General features: G+C 36.1%; 1 protein-coding gene across 1 annotated transcript in view; it reads left to right on the top strand.

The window, feature by feature from the left end:
• ahrra (aryl-hydrocarbon receptor repressor a) overlaps positions 1-19371 on the top strand; it is a 113450-nt gene that overhangs the window by 30433 nt on the left and 63646 nt on the right. The gene's annotated exons all lie outside the window — the stretch shown is intronic.

The raw sequence follows: 19371 nt of genomic DNA, 5'->3' as shown, positions 1-19371 counted from the left end.
ACAATTTGTGGTAAATGGGGTAAAAAAAAAAATTCAAACGCTATTGAAAACAGGTCTAGCAAAGATGACCGAACCAATAATGGTGCTGCACAAATCAGGATAATGAAATAATTGAGGCTGCTATTTTTGTTTAGACAGTCAGTCAGATTTGTTGTTGTTTTGCTTTAAAGTAATAATTTAATCTTTTTAGTGTCTTTCCAGCTACAAGTAAAGCCTCGTATTTAACAAAACATTAAATTAAAGTGCGTGTCTTACTCAAATTATATTTCCAAAACATAATATGCTGTAGAAACATTGCGCATGCCACATTTTCCATGAGAGACTTATTTTAGAGAGAAAACAGAAAATATATTGTTTTAATTCCCTTAAGAAGCTGTTTAATCAACATTTCTAATTATTTCAAACATTGACAATGATTGCGCGCATTAGTTTCATGTTTATATATATTGACTGTCTTAAGTAGGCACAGGTTGCATGCAAATAGCTAGAAATCAAAGCCATGTTTAGCTATTTTGTTGTTGTTTTACTTAAAGATAATAATTTAAGCTTTTGACTATGTGTTTCCAATTACATGTAATAATACAACAAATATTTAAAAACAACTAAATTAAATCAGTAACATGTTTATATATTTGGGCTGATTCGGTATCCATTGCAATTGTTCTGACAAGCATCGTGATTACATTTGCGATTTATGTTTTAATAATAGGATTCTGTTCAAAGTTCACATTTTAAACGCTTCCAGGAGAATGGAGAAAAACACTGAAATATGAACTGACAGACTAATACAAGAATCACATTTCAGGACATGTTTGTACAGATCTAAACTACAGGGTTAGCAGTTTTTATGCAGAATAAGACAGGAGGTTTTGTTGTTTGTGGAGGAAATTGTTGTACTTAAAGGTCCTACATTACACAAAAATGATTCTTGTGAGCTTTAAATTATGTTAAAATTGTGTTACCTCATCAAAAACATACCTGGAGCCGTGTTTTGTTTCATTCACACATGCTTGAATAACCTTTTATTATTAGTTTGTCTACATCCCCAAAGCTCAAAATGCTCTGATCCACCTTGTGATGTCATGAAACTGTCAAATTAACAGCTACTTTTTAACTTTAGTTCAATAGAGATTGGCAATTCTAGGGCTAAAATTCTCCAAATGATTTGAGTGAAGGTGTATGGAGTCTAAAAACACAATGGAGCACTTCCTGTATTACCACGTAACACCACAAGCTGGAACAGAGTGATAAATTTGCAGGGTTTGTGAATTAAACATGTGTGAACAAAACAAAACACAACTCCAGGTATGTTTGTGGTAAGGAAACAACATTATAATATATATGGGCTCTTTAAAAAATGCAGTATTTGCTCGTTCAAACTGTAACTTTGATTCTACTGCGCCGAATCTTGCAGGTTTAATATATGGTGAATATTGTATGTCTTGTATAGCTACAGGTTGCATGTGTAGCGGGGAAGGCTGAGATAAAAATAGCTGGGCTGACCTCTTCGGAGCGTGCTCTGTTACATGTTGTGGCTGTCAGATAATGGTGCGCTGCCCCTTTAAGAGTGCGCTGTCCCTTTAAGAGCGTACAGTAGAGCGCCGCTGGTGTGTGAGGCGCAGACAGAGGAGAGGAGGTTGCGTGACTACTGCAGACCAGGCTCTGACCTCAGAAAAGTGGTTATGAAAATGATCTGTTTGAACGACTGAGGGAGAGAGGGAGAGAGAGAGGAGAAGAGGAAGGGAGGGAGAGAGAGAAAGTAGATGGAGGGAGAGAGAGAGAGGGAAAAGGAATGGAGAGAGGGAGGGGGTGAGAGAGGGGGAAAGAAGGGGGAGAGGGAGAGAGCAAAAGTAGAGGGGGGGAGGGAGGGAGCAAGGGAGAGAGGAGGGAGAGAGGGTAGAGGGAAGTGAGGGGGGAGGTAGGAAGAGATAGAGAGAGAGTGTGGGGGGAGAAGAGAGAAAGAGTGGAGGAGAGAGGGAACGAGAGAGAGGGCAAGAAAGAGAGAGAGGGGTGACAGGAGAGAGAGAGAGAGAAAGAGAAGGAAAGAGGAAAGAGGGGGAGAGAGACAGTAGAGAGAGGAATGGAGAGAGAGAAAAGGAAGGGAGAGAGGAAAGGGGAGAGAGAGAAAGAGGAAGGGTAGAGAGACAAAGAGAAGAAGGAGGGAGATAGAGAGAGAGAGCGTGGGGGGAGAAGAGAGAGTGGAGGAGAGAATGAAAGAGAAAGAGAGACTGGTGACAGGAGAGAGAAAGAGAAGGAAATAAGAGAGAGGGGGAGAGAGAAAAGCAGAGAAAGAGGGAATAGAAAGAGGAAACGAAATGGAGATAGAAGAAATAGAGTGGGAGAAGAGAAAAGAGATGAAAGAGATATATGAGAGAGAGACAGAGGGAGAAAGCAAGAGAAGAGAGAGGGAAAGAGGAAACAGAGAGAGAGAGAGGAGCTAAATGTGTCAGAGAGGGTGAGAGAATAGAGAGAATATGAGAGAGAGGGGGTAAAGGAAAAGAGCTAGTATGAGAGAGAGAGAATAAAAGAAGACAGAGGTGAAAAAAGGCTTCCATTTTGCAACAGTTAGTTTGGATATGGACGTTGTTTATTATGCAAATTACATTCATTTTGTTTATGTATGAATTTCAACATGACTGATAAGAGATGATACTGCCTTTGATCCTTTAATATAACAACATTTTTACATAAACAAATCAAATACTGGACAAAGAAATTCTAAATATCTCATGTCAAAACTTTCAATCCAAAAAAACTTGGAATTTCATATAATTATATTCTTAATCATTATAAAACACAAGTAATTTTTACATAACACAATTTCCTGTTGTTCTTTTTCTCTGTTCTGTTTTAGAAACTCAACCACGGACATGCACCGAGTCACGAGAGCAGCCAAAAATTTAAAATGAGAAAAATTCTTCAGTAAAAATCCCCAGAAAGAATAGCGGACAGTTTTAGAGAGAGTCAAGTATCAGGTTTACAAATGTACAGGAAGCAGCTGACCACATGGAAGCAATTGGACCGAGAAAAAAAAGACATGAAAACATACAAAAGTTTGAGGGAATAAAAGGAAATTGTTAATTCAAAACCATCACTAGTTTTATGTCTTGTTTTAGTAGCGCTGTCAGCACATCGTCTTATTATAACGCCTGATTTATTTGTAGAGATTAAGATTTGACCACTTTACAGAAATCTTAAAAAATGTGATCTTTATGCCAATGTAGTTTCCATCAATCGGTTTCAACAATAAAAGTGTGAAAATTATAATCTTATAGTTTCAAAATATACTAGTCTTTTGAAGGTAATACTTTTATACAACTATCTTAAAGGTGTATTGTGGAACTTTTCTGTTGGAGGATCCGTCAAATGCTTTTCTCCATGATGTTATTGCTTTGTCTGGAATGTTTCACAGTGTGGTATTAAGGTCAGGTCAGATCTGTGGAGAGGCTACCCCGCTCACAGTCAGAATGCCAGTTTTTCTACATATTTTTGAGTCATAAAACCACCTGTAACTTAATAAATATAAAGTAGAGCTGTTTAATATCATACTGTGGAACATTCCAGGCATAGCTGTGACATATCCATAGAAGCAAGCAGGTGACGGGTCTTCCACCAGAAAGTTACTCAGTGCATCTTTTTACTTTCACAAAATAGGTTTAACTCTATAACAGTTGCAATACATAAAACTGGAACATGACAAGACGTGTTAAGCGTGTTATAGTGCATTATGTTATTATTATGTGTTACTAATGTGCATTCTAATTTAAGAAAGCTGTGAGGCTTTCGTGTATTTTACCTATTTTACCTATTTTTCGTATATTCAACCTATATTTTAAAGGTTTACAGCAGGGGTCTCCAATTATTTTTCTCATGTGAGCTACCTGTACAAAACGAAAAAGCCAAAGAGCTACTAGTCATAAGATAAGAATTGAGTATATGTAAGCCATGGCAAGCCTTAGATGATGTACAGTTAGATGCTTATAAAATATAAACCATTATCCATTTATTAGTGTACAAAGTTACAAATCAAAATGATACATGTACAATGGCTTTTAATTAATCAGATTTAACTTTTTTCAGCACAATACGTGTAATTCAGAAATCCCTCGGCGAGCTACTTGAAAGGGGGTGGAGAGCTACCGGTAACTCCCAAGCTACAGGTTGGAGACCCCTGGTGAACAGTGTAACTTTTTGGTTGGGGGTCCATCACCTGCTTGTTTCTATGGATATGTCATTGTTCTGCTTGGAATGTTCCACAGTGTGACATTAAACATCTCTACCTTACATTTATTCAGTTACAGGTGGTTTTATAGCTCAAAAATACATAGAAAAACAGGCATTCTGACTATGAGCGGAGTCGCCTCTCCACAGATCTGACTTGTAACTTGGTCTGGTTTGGTTTTCTTGAAAATAGAAAGGTTTAATACCATCCTGTGAAACATTCCAGACAGAACAATAACATCTCAATGGAGAAAAGCTTTTGAGGTATACCTCCACCAGAAAAGTTACACAAAACACCTTTAAAATCAAAATTAATACTTCGACAGTTATGATCCAAAAATACTCATACACATTTATCTATTTCCTAGTTAGCGGGCTTTATTTAGCCTCAATCAGCTCCGCTTTCATCTCATTTTGGGTTTGTAATCACCAAATGTAATGCAATAATCCTATTTAGACAGGAAAGTTCAACACAAGTCCACTGTCTCATTCATATAGTCTAAGCTAATGTGGCGTAATGGATCCGGTGTGTTTGAAATAATTAGAAGAACATCAGGTTAGCCTCTGTAATGCGATTGTGGTCTGCCCAGAGGCTTCTATCTTTCATTTTGTCTGGCCATCAACCCAGTCTGCAAAACCCATAGTGTGTAATCAAAACTATGCAAGCCATTAATTTAGTTTTTCATGGCAAAGGAGAGTATATATTTCAAGTTTTGATTTAGAAGAAAATATTCGTGACAAGAAACTGTGCAAAGTAAAGTAAATTAGGAGCAGAAGAAGCAAGCTCTTATTAGAAATACCACTAAGCATAAAAGGAAGAGAGGATAAGATAGAAGTGAAGATATGAGCGATTGCGTGTGAACACTTAATGCTGAGGCCTTCAAAGAGCACAGTGGAGCACATTGTATCCGCGAATGGGACAGTGTTGGGAGAGGGGTTAGAGAGAGGGGGAGGAGAGGAGGAGAGGAAGAAGAAGGGAAGGGGTGAAGGAGTCTGCTTGTGTCACTACAATAAGAGGCTTTGTTTTGGACTGAAGGACGCAAGCTTTCATGGTTTGGGTGTGAAATGGTCAGACACTGCTCTACACATTTCGCTGTAGATCAACAAATATACAAATAAACACATTTAAATATTATAAGTGGTTTTTACACTGCTTTGTGATCTGTGTTATAATGTTGTTTCCTCATCACAAACATACCTGGAGTTGTGACAAAGGAGAGATTCAATTTGTCAGCTGGACAAAAGTTTATTTTTCGCAGCTCATCCAAGCTGTTTCTTCAGTTCTGGCGTACACATATCTGGAGTTGTGTTTGTTTCATTCACACATGTTTAACACCCAAATCCTGGGTTATTCTCTCAAACAGAAAACACTCTGTTCCCAGTTGTGCTTCACTGTACTTTTAAACTCCATACACCTTCACTAGAATCATTTGGATAATTTCAGACCAGACCTTAACTTGAAAACTACAGCTTCATGACAATACAAGGTGAAACAGAGCATTTTGGGCTTTGGAAACAGACAGACTAATAATAAAGGATTACTCAAACGTGTGTGTATGGACCAAACACAACTCCAGGTCTGTTTTTATAAGGAGGTAACAGCATTATAACATGGTTTAAAGTAGAGCTGAGTAGAGCTTCAGCTTAAAGAGGTACTGGAGGAAAATATACTGATAAAACTTTGTTCAAATGATATTTCAAAATCGCACAATACTACATAAAACTCATAAACCGAGACTGTATCTTCTACTTAGTGCAGACTTGGGCATTGTGCAGCTCCCAGGCTACATACAGTCCTTTAATTGACTCTGACCAGCCCGTTTAAGCTAATTTGGAATTACAAAATAAACATATTTTATAATTTTATCTCATGCATGGACTAAAGCTGCATTGCTTTTATTTTTTGAAAAGACATTTTTTGTAAGGCAGCCTCACTTTTTCATTGCTTAGTCATAACATAAACTCTTACCAGTCTTACCAGCACGTCAAAACAATACTATTTACTGCTTTTTATAAAGAAATACAATTAATATTATGTAGAACTGAGTTAAGCATTTTGGCTTTTTCTAATATGGCCCCATGGCTTCTTGACTACTTCTACTTAAAGCCACAGTATGTAACATTTTAGCCAAGATATGATTAGGTTAGAGTACTGTCTTTTTTCTTTTAGCCACAAAAGAATTGCTGTATTTTTGAGCAATAGAAACACCCATAATAAATAAATAAATAAATGTTAGATAGATGTGTTTAATGTCACACCATGGAACATTCCAGGCGAAGCAATAACATCTCCATGGAGACAAGCAGGTGATGGAAAAAAAAAAAAGTTGCAAAATGCACCTTTAAAGCCATAATATGTTACATTTTTTGCCAAAAGATAAATATGATAGGGATTGAATTTCACTTGTAGCCACACATGTAAATTATTATTGTAGTTTATACAGTTAACCTGGTTTAACAGTTAAAATTCTGTGTTTAATTTTGTAGTTACATAAGAGGGATTCCACAGGGCGCTCACAACAAGTTCAACTGGATTCTACCTAAATAAGTCATGAGTCGGGCTGCTTAAATTATTTCTGTTGTGACTGTTTGCAAACACAGAAGTGGGGGAGCCGCTGGAGACTCAAATGTGATCTAATGCCAGTAAGACACAAGACAAGATCTGTTTTAAGATTTTATAACAGCGAAAAATCCTGTGATGAACCAAAATTAAATATTAAACAAGTCAAACCAGCAAAAATAGATCCAGATGCCCTCCCTCACACATTTATCTATACTTGGAAGTGGCACAATGAGTTCTTTTAGTACAAAGCTGTGTTTAAAAAAGGGTATTTGATCACAATTGTTCTTTCTACATTGTGTAACCTTTCTGCTTGTCTCCATGATGAAAATGTTGTTGGTTTGCCTGAATGTTCCACAGTCTGGCTTTATACTTTTCTATTTCCATGGTGAGAAGCCAGTAATGCCACCAGGCCAAGTCATGGGTAAGAGCTGTGGAGAAGCAAGCTCAAACTCAAGTAAGAATACATGTTTTTTTGAGCAATAAAAATACATGTCATTTAATAAATATTTGACAAGCTTAATGCCATCTTGTGGAACATTCCTGGCAATCCTTACCCAGTGGTGCACCTTTGAAGTGTATAAACATAGCTTTTTTGCAACTGATTAAATATTATGCAAAAGGAAGGGAGGAAAAAAGGAGGAAGCTGGTGTTAGTTACCAAAGAGAAGTTTTATAATCAAATCTATTTTTAACATTTTACTCGCAGTGCACTCACTGACTTATTGCATGATTTATTATTATATATTTTATAAATTACACAATTAAATATATATTTTTGTTCTTTCATGATGGTAGAAAGTTATGCTTTTTGGCATATTGTATTGTGTATATTGATTTAGAGTATTATTCGTTTGCAGTAACAATACTTTTTGATGCTGTTTTATTTTTCAGTTCATGTTACACAAAATAGACCTGTGAGCCTTAACATTTAACATATAAGCTGCTATACTGTTGTTGTCTCATCAAAAACACACTTGAAGTTGTGTTTTGTTTCTTTCACACTTGTCTGTCTACCTCTGCAAAGCTCAAAATGCTCTGTTCCACCTTATGATGTCATGAAGCTGTTTTCAAGTTAACAGCTCCTTTAACCTCTGGTTCAGTAGAGATGGGCAATTCTGAGTGTGAATTGATCCAAATGATTCTAGTGAAGATGTATGGAGTTTAAAAACACAGTGTAGCTCTTCCTGTTTTACTACATGACATCATAAGGAACCGAGATGGAGAAGAACAATGCAACACAATGCGGTATTTGTGTGTTAAACATGAGTGGCTGAAACAAAACACAACTCCAGGTATGTTTTTGATGAGTAAACATAGATAATATAGATCAGAATATAGATCAGGGCCCCTTAAACTCTTCTGCATCTTTGTCAGTGATTTCAAAGTGTCGTATCATGTTATATGTGACAGTCTTTGGTTCGCCCCTCCTCACACTTTACTGTACATCTCTGCAGCGGAGTATAATTAAGACAAATTGTGGGCTGGTTTATATTATACACAGAAGCAGTCTATTCTTTCTACTGGGGCCTTCAGACTTTCCCATATGTCTGTGTTTTTGTCATTCGTGACATTGTTAAACCTTGGTCTCACAGTTGTTGCATCGACTACAGTTGTGGCAAGTTGGTATTTTAATTAATCTATTGTGGCGTCCCATTTTCGTGCTTCTTTTGTAGTGGTACTGTAAGGAATGCAATACAATAATTTAAAAGAGGTTTATGGTTTGTGTTTAGCTAAAAAGGGGAAATCTTGGTGCAAAAATCCTGGAATAATTGGTACACTTTTTCCTATTTGAGAACAAGATGATTTCAATTAGGTTTGATTTAGCTTTTATTTTATTACGATGTAAACAGCTCAAACTGAAATTCCTTGAACCCTAAATGACAAATCAACATCTATTCATTGGTTATCGTGATCAATTATTATTCAGGCACTATTATTAAATCAGATGCCCTTCCTCACACAGGCCTGGAGCTGGCAAAAACAGACTCTGATAACTTTTACTACTTTTCCTATACTATATTAACATAATACTACATACTATATAAACAGGTCTATAGTCCAAACAAGTAAAAAATGTTGAAAACCTATAGGCAAGTTCTTAAAATATTTTTAGATTAGATGTTATTCCTCACACAGCCTTCCTATTTTTGTAGTAAAAACAGGCTTCTGGTAGTTGGTATTTCTAACAACTTTTACTACTTTTCCTATATATTTTCAAGTTTAAATGATACATAATACTACATAAAGAAATCTATAGTCAAAGCTGTTTAAAGCCTACACTATATTGCAATAGTTCTCAGTACCAAAGTACCTAAAATAATATTAATATTAATGTAAAGTTAAATATTTGGAGTTCAAGTAGCATCAGGCCTGGACCAGATCTTATGACAAACTGAAAACTACTGTGTGGTAAACTAGGACTAATAAAAATAATGAATTTTGCATGGTAAACTTATAAAAACTAGTGCAATGATGAAAACCTGTGTGCCACTATATAGCACTGGTCTATAGTTAAAAGTAGTTATATTTGTGAAGTATTGAGGAAGCAGAGGTCACTTCCTTTAGTCTCTGGGTCTTCCTCAAAATCAGACAGAACAATGATTCACACATGTAGAGTCCATTTCATTTACGACACCAGTAAAAAGACCAAAAAAAAAAAAAAAAAAAGAGAGAGAGAGAGAAGAGAAGAAAAAAAAATCACTTATCTAGTCACCTGCTGCTATACTTCAACATTACACATCAAATAGACAGGAAACAAGTGATTGCTGTAGCAGTTTTCACATGTTTTTAGTATCATTTGCCCATATGGAGAAAATGTCAAACTTCCTTTATAAAAAATTATAAAATGGCTATCCTAAACTACATGCAATCTCAAACCATACGACCACCGTGCACTGCCAGCATTGCTCTAACCACCCACTGAGCCACTGTCATCCCAAAGTATGTCATCTTTTCCTTTAAAATATTTATGTTAATCGGACATATCAATTTTAGGTAGACAAATTTCAGCTAAATATTTGTGTTACTATCTACTATACATTAAATAATTTATTAGAAAACATAATATGGCATAAGAAACAATGTGTAAAAGAAATACCAGATCATTTTTTCAAATTACATTACAAATTACACAACAATCTCAGAATCACACTGCAAGTTAACATGACTTAAATTAAGAACATTTTACAGTATTTGAGTAAATTCAACTTGACAATTAAAATGATCTACTAGGGATGTAACAATAACCTAAATATTGTGATATCGTATCGTCAGTGTTCTCACAATAATATCGTGGACCATCACAATATATCGAATTACAAGTCTCTTTGCAATGGCTAAAATAAAAGACAAAGGGAACTACATAGACCATGATCCTTTGCTCCATTTCAGTGTAGACTACAAGAAGAAATAATAGTTTTAAGTCTTAGTTCTTTGGATTAAGTCTTGTTAAGGCATTTTAAGAGGAAAAAGTAGAATATTCACAGTTTTGCCTCCACAAATATTGCAATAAATATCATACCCCCCACCATATTTTGAGCTTTCCCACGATATTGCAATAAAATTGTACTGTAAGGTTCATATCTTGATGATATCGTATCGTGAGACTTGGATATTGTTACGCCCGTATGATCTACCAATGGAATAAGTATATTTTTCTTAATTCAAACAACATTAGCTTTTGTTTCTTATTTTAAGTGTAGCAAGATGTATTTTCATGTTTTAGCCACAAAATGTCTGGTAGATAATTTTACTTGTCAAGTGAAATTTACTCAAATCATGATAAAACTTTCTTAATTCAAGTCATCTTAACTTGGCTAGATTTGACTTTTTGCAGTACAGTTTTGTAGTATTAGCAGAGATGACATTAACTACCCTTAACATGCTTCGTAATGACTAGACAAAACAGGCCTTCTGTACTGTGCACTATTTTGCAGATCTTGGCTGCAGTGGTGGCTCAGACCTCTCTTTGGCTGGCTGCCTCTTCAGTGTGGGAGTGATTACATGAAGATTACACAGCGGCCACAGCTCAAAGACACTGTCACATGTTTCATATCAGGCCTGAAGAGGAGACTGTAGCTCTCGCCTCAGGACAGGGCTGCAGTCTTCTCTGAGGTGTGAAAACTGGATCTGAGCCATTTCAAAGCATTGCATAGTCATTTACTGTCCTTTTTAGTCTTTTCATCGCATTGGAATCAGAATAAACTCAAAGCCAAAGATGTTGAAAACCTGTTGTTGCCCTTCCTCACACAGTTTTCCTATTTTCAAGCCTGGGATTGACACACAGACAGGCTTCTCTAAGAACTTTCACTACCTTTTCCTTTATATGTTTTTCAAAAGAAATATTGAAATAGTTTGCAGTAATTTACACAAAGTACCTAAAACTGTAGCAAAAAGTATTAGTATTAATCTAAAGTATGTTTGGAATTTCACGTGGCATCAGGGCTAGATGAGGTCCAATGAAGAACTGAAAACTAAACTGTAACAACGCCAGGACCAGAAAAATAGGCAAGATAAAGTGGTTGGGATGCAGTGTTAATGATAATCCTCAATAAATTAAGTAACCAAATTTTGCATCTGAAAAAGTAACAATCACCATTAGATTCAGTACACTTTTATGTCAACTTTTCAACTTTTCAATGAAATAAAAAAGATAAAAGGAGATTTCACATTGACCATAAGACTGGAGGACAGGTCAGAATCAGATGATCAAAGCGACCGGTGGAAATGCAGATGTTTTGTCCTTATTTATGGTTAATATCTTTTTCAGTTCAGCTCTTCCTTGTCACCACAAATCAACTTTGTAGTATTTTCAAAAAGGGGCATTATTCAATCACAAAGGCATGCAAGTTGTCAGTTGAAAAGAATGTAAGATATGATTAATATGTTTGTGGAGTCAGTTTCTAACAAAAAATAAAGTTCACTATTGTGATTAACAATGAAAACCAAAATATTGTCTTATGAAATGAGAACAATCCTCTCACAATGTTGCATGTAATAGAAACTGAAACTCACGTAAAGTTATGACATAATCAAACTCTACAACATGAACACAACCTTCTAAAATACTAATGAAATCTTGTTTATTTTGTCCTAAATACAAGACTTCAACCAGTGCATTTACTTACAATGTTTTGAACTGAGTGGACCCTGTTGCGTGCCTCTCTGCTGTGTCTGGATGTCTGTCATGGAAAAGTAGTCATCATGTTTCTCTGTATCGATGAATATGTCAAGTTTGTGGAGCCAGTCTCTAACATAAAAAGATAACGCTAACCATTTCTGGGTTTTCGTTCATTTCTATTACAAATTGTGAATCCCCCATAGAGTTATACTGATTCTTTACAGTGACCTCATGCACAGGGTGTTCTACATGTATCTCTCCAATGTTTTTCCTCAGGTGAGCTACCTTTACAAAACAAAATGCCAGAGAGCAACTAGTTTTAGTATTCACAAGAAATTTTGTATATAACAGAGCCACAGCAAACCTTCGATGAAGTACAGTTAGATTAGTGTGACCAGATGTCCCTATTTACACAGGGCAGTCCCAGTTTTGAGCCCTGTGTCCCCTGTCCCAGCAGATTTGTCCCAGTTTTATACAAGAAATGTCTCCGATGTCCCTATTTTTGGCCAATTTGATACCTGTCAACAGTAAAGTGCGGTATTAACTGTCATTTGTTTAAGTAAAATACAGAAAAGCTGCTTAAAAATAACCAAGCACAAAGAAAATGTGACTCGTTATAAATGGGCCGAGTGCAGAAAAGTCTTACTTAATTACGCACTCGTTTCACTCTGGTCACTCTTAGATAGATGCCTATAAAACATAAACCATTATCCATTTATTAGTGCGCAAAGTTAGGCATCAAAATGATACATGTACAATGGTAAAAGGCATTTCATTCATCAAATTTTACTTATTCAGCACTGTAATTCAGAACACACACACATTAGTGAACCACGCCTGCCATTTCTGGTCAGATAATGTTAAAATAAAGCTCAGATTAAGTCTAATTTGAATAACAGCTCTTCAGACAGAACAGTGCCTTCCAGTTAGTTTAGGTTCACACCCACAAGGAAAGTTGATGCATCAGCTGCACCTGTGCTCCATCATCTTATTGAGACCTTTGTTTATATATATATTCAGAAGAAATAGTATTTAGGTTTATTACTTTTACGTTGTTACTCTCCATGGCAACAGTACTAATAATTTATAATTCTGGCAACCATAGATTTATTAATAGTGAAATTCTGCTTATTTTGTTAAATCCATGACTTCAGCCATCGCATCTACTTACTTCCAGTGTTTTTTTACTTTTATTTTTTTAATTTCCAGTGAATAGAATTTTGAATAGAGTTGTACCCATCGCGTGCCTACAGCGGCGTGTCTATTTAAATGTCTGGACTTCTGTCAGGGAAAAGCTGTCGGCATGTTTCTGAGCTAATAATGTCTGACTCTTTCCCCCATGAGAGCCACAAGTGCTCCTCTGGGAAGGCCGAGCAGGTATAGGGTGTAAACTGACCCCTCCACCGCTAGCGTGCCACGGACTGTTTTCAAAGCTAGCCACATGTTTTAGGATTGCATAACTGTGAGGACGCACTGTGTAAATCGTGCAGTATTCCTCGGAGGAGAGGAGAGATGGAGGTGTGTGAAGAATAATTTAATAAACAACTTTGACCCAAATAAGATCTGCTGATTTTCCCATGCAACAAGGGTTTTAGCTGTTTTGCTGCAGGCTTCTATTTGGATAATTATTAAGCATAGAGAACATTGCGAGCAAAAGTAATTGAGTGAAATTGCACTGAGAATGGATGCAAGTATAAACCAGCTAACCCTGTAAGCTACTTAGGTTAACATTTTTTTTATATTTTTTTATCAGTGTTCTGACATATGGCAACTCATATAATAACTCTAAATGTTATTGCTTTTAGATCAGACCTGGGCATTGTACAGCTTGGTTGAGTCTGTCCGACCCCTCTAAGATCATTTGCAATTCCAAAATAAACATATTTTATTATTTTACTTCATGCATGGACTAAAGCTGCATTGCTTTTATTTTTTAGAGGTGTTTTGTCATAACATAAACTCTTAATGGTCTTACCATCTTGTCAAAACAATTATATTTACAGTTTTTTTAATAAAGAAATACAATTAATGTTATGCCGAATTGGGTTAAGAATTTTGGCCTGGCCCTCCACAATATTTTCTGTTTTTCTTTTGGCCCCATGGAAAAAATAATTGCTCACCCCTGTTCTAGATGATTTGAAAGGTTCACTATGTAACTTTTCTGTGGGAGGCTCTGCTAGCTGCTTTTCTCCATGGAGATGTTATTTCTTTGCCTTGTAATGTTCCATGGTATGACTTTAAACACATCTATCTAGCATTTATTCATTACATGTGTTTCCATTGCTCAGAAATACTGCAATTCCTTCTGTGAATAAGGGCAACTCTCCACAGATCTGAACTGTAATGTAGCGTAGTGCTGTAACCTGCTCATCTTCCTCATGATATATAGGTTTAATCTATTCTTTATATCATTCTAGACAAAACAATAACATTTCCATGGAGACAAGCAAGGGTTAGGGTTACCCTCCACTAGAAATATTTGGCAGTGCACTTTTAAAATGTTACTGCTCCTGGATGAGTTTAAAAGGTGCATTGTGTTGTTGGTAATTAATTAATTATTATTATTATTATTATTATTTTTTTTTTTTATTTTATTTTTTTTTATTTATTTATTTTTTTACAATTTTTTACTATTTCAAGTTTTGTTCAGCCCAAATTGTAGCAGATATCTGTGTATAAGCAGATGAGTAATTATGGCATATTTGGTACAATATATTACTGTAACTTTTCCTTTACTTTATTAATTACAGCATTCATTTCATGCAATTTTTACTTTTGTGCCCCCAAAAACCCTACATTTTCATCTGGTTTTAACTGATTCAAGGCCGCACTATTGAAAGAAAGAGACATTTTCCGTTCATTTCTTCAGTTAATCTCCATTGGGTGGTGTGTTTTGCTGCAGTCTTCAGCTGGAACACTGGGAGCTGTGGAGTAATTAAAGACTAATTAAAAACCAGTCCATGAAAACAGGGGCGTCTTTGTAGCTTTGTTTGTTCAGGTGTAGAGGATCACAGGCTGCAGTGCCGTCAGCCCTATAGCAACTGTATGGACACAATAGAGCTATAGGTTTTGGTACAGGGCGGGCGTGAGTCAAGTCAAAGCATGTTCTCCAAAAATCTATTGAAAAAGAGTAAAATAAAGTGTACCAGAAGGATTTTTTTAAAGGTTTATGCATAGTTCAGTATAGCTTCTTTGCAGTGGGGGTGGTCATGTAGTTTACATGGCGACACAATGCACATAATACACAAGATTCACTGAAAACTCAACAAAATGGATTCAAACTGCATAATTTCAGAAGCCTGTGATCAGTACGAGGATTCACAGCCCTGTTTAGGTGTTTGAGTTTCAACAAAACTATGAGAGTGACTAACTGTTGGCTAATAATATCTAGCTGTAATAATTTTATATGTGAGAGACTTGTTTAACCAACTCACCTGTTACCAGTCAAAAGTTTTAAAACCCCTCAGTTTTTCAGTTTTTTTTTTTAACAGAAAATTATGCAGTCAATTTATAGACCAAAATGTATTCTAAACTTTTGACTCATCAAAGTGTCCACCTTTGGCAGATATAACAGCTGAACACACATGTGGCTTGTTCTTTTTCTACAATAGAAATCAAATATTCTTCAGAAAGTTCTTCCCAAGTCTGTTGCAGAAGTTCCCATAAATGTGTGGCACTTGTAGGTTCACTCTTCACACTTTCACTCTTCTGTACAGTTCATCCCAAAACCAGCTCGATGGGATTTAAGTCTGGAGACTGTGCTGGACACTCCATGTTTTCAAGTTTGCCATCTTGTTGTTTTTTCCTGAGGTAGTTTTGGCAGAGCTTGGTCTTGTGTTTTGGGTCATTATCTTTGTTTTTTAACCTCTGGCTGTTTAGTATTTACCTTTGTACCATTTCGAGCTCTTCATTGGACTTGCATGACTTGAACTGTAATAAATAACTGGAAAAACTTTTAAAACTTTTGACCAGGAGTGTGAGTCAGCTCTTTCTGGTCAGCTTGTGAAAAAATAAAACTCAGATTGAAGTCTAACTTGACCAACAAAGCTTCAGATAGAGTCGTACCTTCAGTTAGTGTAACACCCTGGGGAATGTTGACGACACCAGCTGCAAAGAGATAACAACCTATAGTCAGTTATAGTCAGTTATAGATCGAATAATCTTTGGATTCCCCTAGGCATATGACTTCATATTAAAACGACATTGCATACATCAGATAACAATATAATTAAAGCATAAAGAGACAACATGCAAATTTAAAACAGTTAAATTTGTCCCTGAGGACTGACACACACATCCACAAACTCACACAAAGTCGCTCTAGTCCTTAAAGGTGCATTCACTTTTTCCTGTTTGCCACCATAGAGATGTTATTGTTTTGCCTAAAATGTTCCTCAGTATGGCATTAAACTTTTAAATCTCCATGGACACGTGCAGGTGGCACCATTAGGCAAAGTTACAGAGCTGATCAGTGGAGAGGCAAGCCCGCTCACAGTAAGAATGCATGTTTTCTAAGGTATTTGTCAACACCTGTAATTGAGTTAATGCGAGATAAAGTGTAATGGCATACTGTGGAACATTCCAGTCAAAGCAATAATCACGTCGGACCATTCAGAAATGTTTCGTAGTGCAGCATTAATTTATGTATTCATGCCCAAAAATCACTGTTTTGGTTATACTGTCAAAATCATTTTATAGCCAACATTTTGAGGACACTGAGGACAAAAAAATGTCTTATGAATTCTTAATTGCAATGGCAACAGTGCAAAATATGCATTACCCAGAGATAACAAATACATTCTTAGGCCTTGACACATTTCTGAAGTGTTTACAAGGAAGAAAAACAGAAAAAATTGCTGCTTCTTATTTTTGTCATTGCACGTTGTAAAGCACTATTCCATCTATTTCCAAAATAGCAACACACAAAACCAAAACTTCAAACCCATTGGAACAAAAATGATTAATGTTATGGGTGGATCCTGTTTTAACCAGTTATAAATTCATATTGTGACCATAATTTCTCCCTAAGGGCTGGCATTCACTACACAAACCGCCTCAAATTAAAATCCTTAACCACTACACTTTGCTTTGGTGAGATTTATTATTACTACAAGCAACAAGGAATGATCATTTGGTAATTTGCGCATTATAGGTAAAAGGTGAGTAATTTAATATAGTAGTAAAAGTATTTGAAATGTAGCCAATGTTATGCTAGGAGCTCCCTTTTGCAGTTTGAAATAGCTGTAATTAGGTGATGATTGCATTATTTCTCCTCCTTGTCAGTAAGCTCGAGTTAGACTGGGTTTGTGTGTCTCTGTGCTGAAAGATGCGTCCACTGTGCAGTAATCGAGTAGGTCACCTTGATGCCAAATGGAAATTATAAAGAGTTTGCCAATTACTCCATTGGATTTGTATGTCTGTCCCAGGTTCGTCTTAAGCTTTCATCACATTTCCATTTTGAATTTTCGGAACCATTTATAAAGAATTTTCCATTTTACAAGGAGCAGAATCTGTCCACTCTTTTCCTAACTGGGATAATGAATCTGGAGGAAAAGTTTTAGCAGTAGCAGCAGTAGTAGTTGTAGTAGCAGAAGTAGCAGTAATAGTTTTTGCTTTACATGATTAATTTCAGTGTTGCGTTTTTGAGTTTTGGACACTATGGTAACTTCAAACATAGAATAATACAGTAAAATATGGTGACATAAGGGACAGTCTAAGACAAAAGTGTGGTTTGATATTGTTTATAGTCAGTTAAACATCAAATAACTCCTTCTTGTTGTTGATTCTACTCATACTTAAGTTTTTTATTTGAACTTGTTTACTTAGGCACGCTACTTTATATGAAAATTACATTGCGTACATGACATAATAGTGAAATTTCAGTTCAAGCCTATAGAGACAATATGCAAATTATAAACTGAAAATGTCTCCCTGAGGATAGCAAAGTTACAGATTAAACGGCTGATATACGATATACATAATTCATTTTGGTGTAGAGGAACTTTTTGCCTCATTCTGCCCCATTTAAAATTTTGAACAGTATTAGGGATGTAACAAAAACCGAAACATTGTGATATCGTATCGTCAAAAATCTCACAATAATATCGTGGGCTGTCACAATATATTGAATTATAAGTTTGTTTGCTTAAATGCATGGTTTTATAGCAGTAACAGCTTATAAACATCAGAAACTACATATCCCATGATTCATTTCATTGCAGACAACATGAAGATATATGTTTTTTACTTGAATTCTTGGGATTATGATGGAAATAATTCACCCCAAATTCTTGTCAAGGTATTTTAAAATCAAAAAAGTGTCCTATCTACAATTAGATAAAATATCGCAGTAAATATCGTACCGTGAGATGCATATCGTGATAATATTGTACTGAGAGATCTGGATATTGTTACATCCCTAGACAGTATGGTAATTTCAAATACTTAAACTTAAAGGTCACCTGCTTGATTCCACAAAGATTAAAAGTTAAATCCAGACTTCGGAACTCTCTGCATGGAGATAAGTGTGTTTTATGCTGTATTGTGCAGGAAAAGGAGCAATATTTCCATGGAAACAATCTGGAGTAGGCCCAAATAAGAGTCAGGTTTGTGGAGATGCAAGCCCATGCAAGATACAAGGGTCTGTGTTTTTTGGTGGAAGTCTATTTTTTTGTTAAAACGTTACATATTGTGGCTTTAAACACTATTATTTTGTTTTTAGGCTATATCATTTGTGTACTTCAATTAGAAAGAACTCCCCTGAACTATCTATTATTTGCATGATGAAGTCCATAGCATAACAAAGCTAAAGCCTTGTTGGAGGTCTCAGATACAGCAGTACTTTGTGTGTATTTTTGGTTCTTTCTCAAGTTTTTTTTTTTCAGCGTGTTGTATTCAGAGGTGGAGAGAGAGCCATTTCTCAGGAATGACATGTTTTGGTACAGTGGACTGAGCCCTGCACTGAGACTCAGAAACACTTTTCAATCTGACCACCCACAGCGCAGCATGCACCATGTGGGACCCATCACACCCAAAAAGAGCTCTGTAAATACAAAACCCAAAGTCGTGTCCAAACCAATGACCAAACTGCAATCATCAAAATCCATCTTGTTTTGGCCACAGACGAGAACGCTCACAAGACAGGTGCAGTGCAGAGAGAAGAGGCACAAAGGGACACAAACACTCAATGCAATGGAAGTAACTTAAAAGTAGCTATGGCGATAATTTAGACTAATGTAGCTATAAAAAAGGTGGCTCATGATGTCTTGACTTTGTGTAACTTTCCGGTGGAGGGTTCGTCAAATGCTTTTTTCCATGGAGATGTTATTGCTTTGTCTGGAATGTTTCACAATATGGCATTAAACCTTTCTATCTTCATAGAGGCCAAACTAGACCAAGTTACAGGTCAGGTCCTGGAGATGTTTTGCCTGAAATGTTCCTCGCTTCTGTATCTCCATGTACGAGTAGGT

This window comes from Boleophthalmus pectinirostris, unplaced genomic scaffold, assembly GCF_026225935.1.
Source record: "Boleophthalmus pectinirostris isolate CB_2022bp ecotype Guang Dong unplaced genomic scaffold, ASM2622593v1 HiC_scaffold_15, whole genome shotgun sequence".
Lineage (NCBI taxonomy): Eukaryota > Metazoa > Chordata > Actinopteri > Gobiiformes > Gobiidae > Boleophthalmus > Boleophthalmus pectinirostris.
This window is presented reverse-complemented; position numbering and strand designations above follow the sequence as displayed.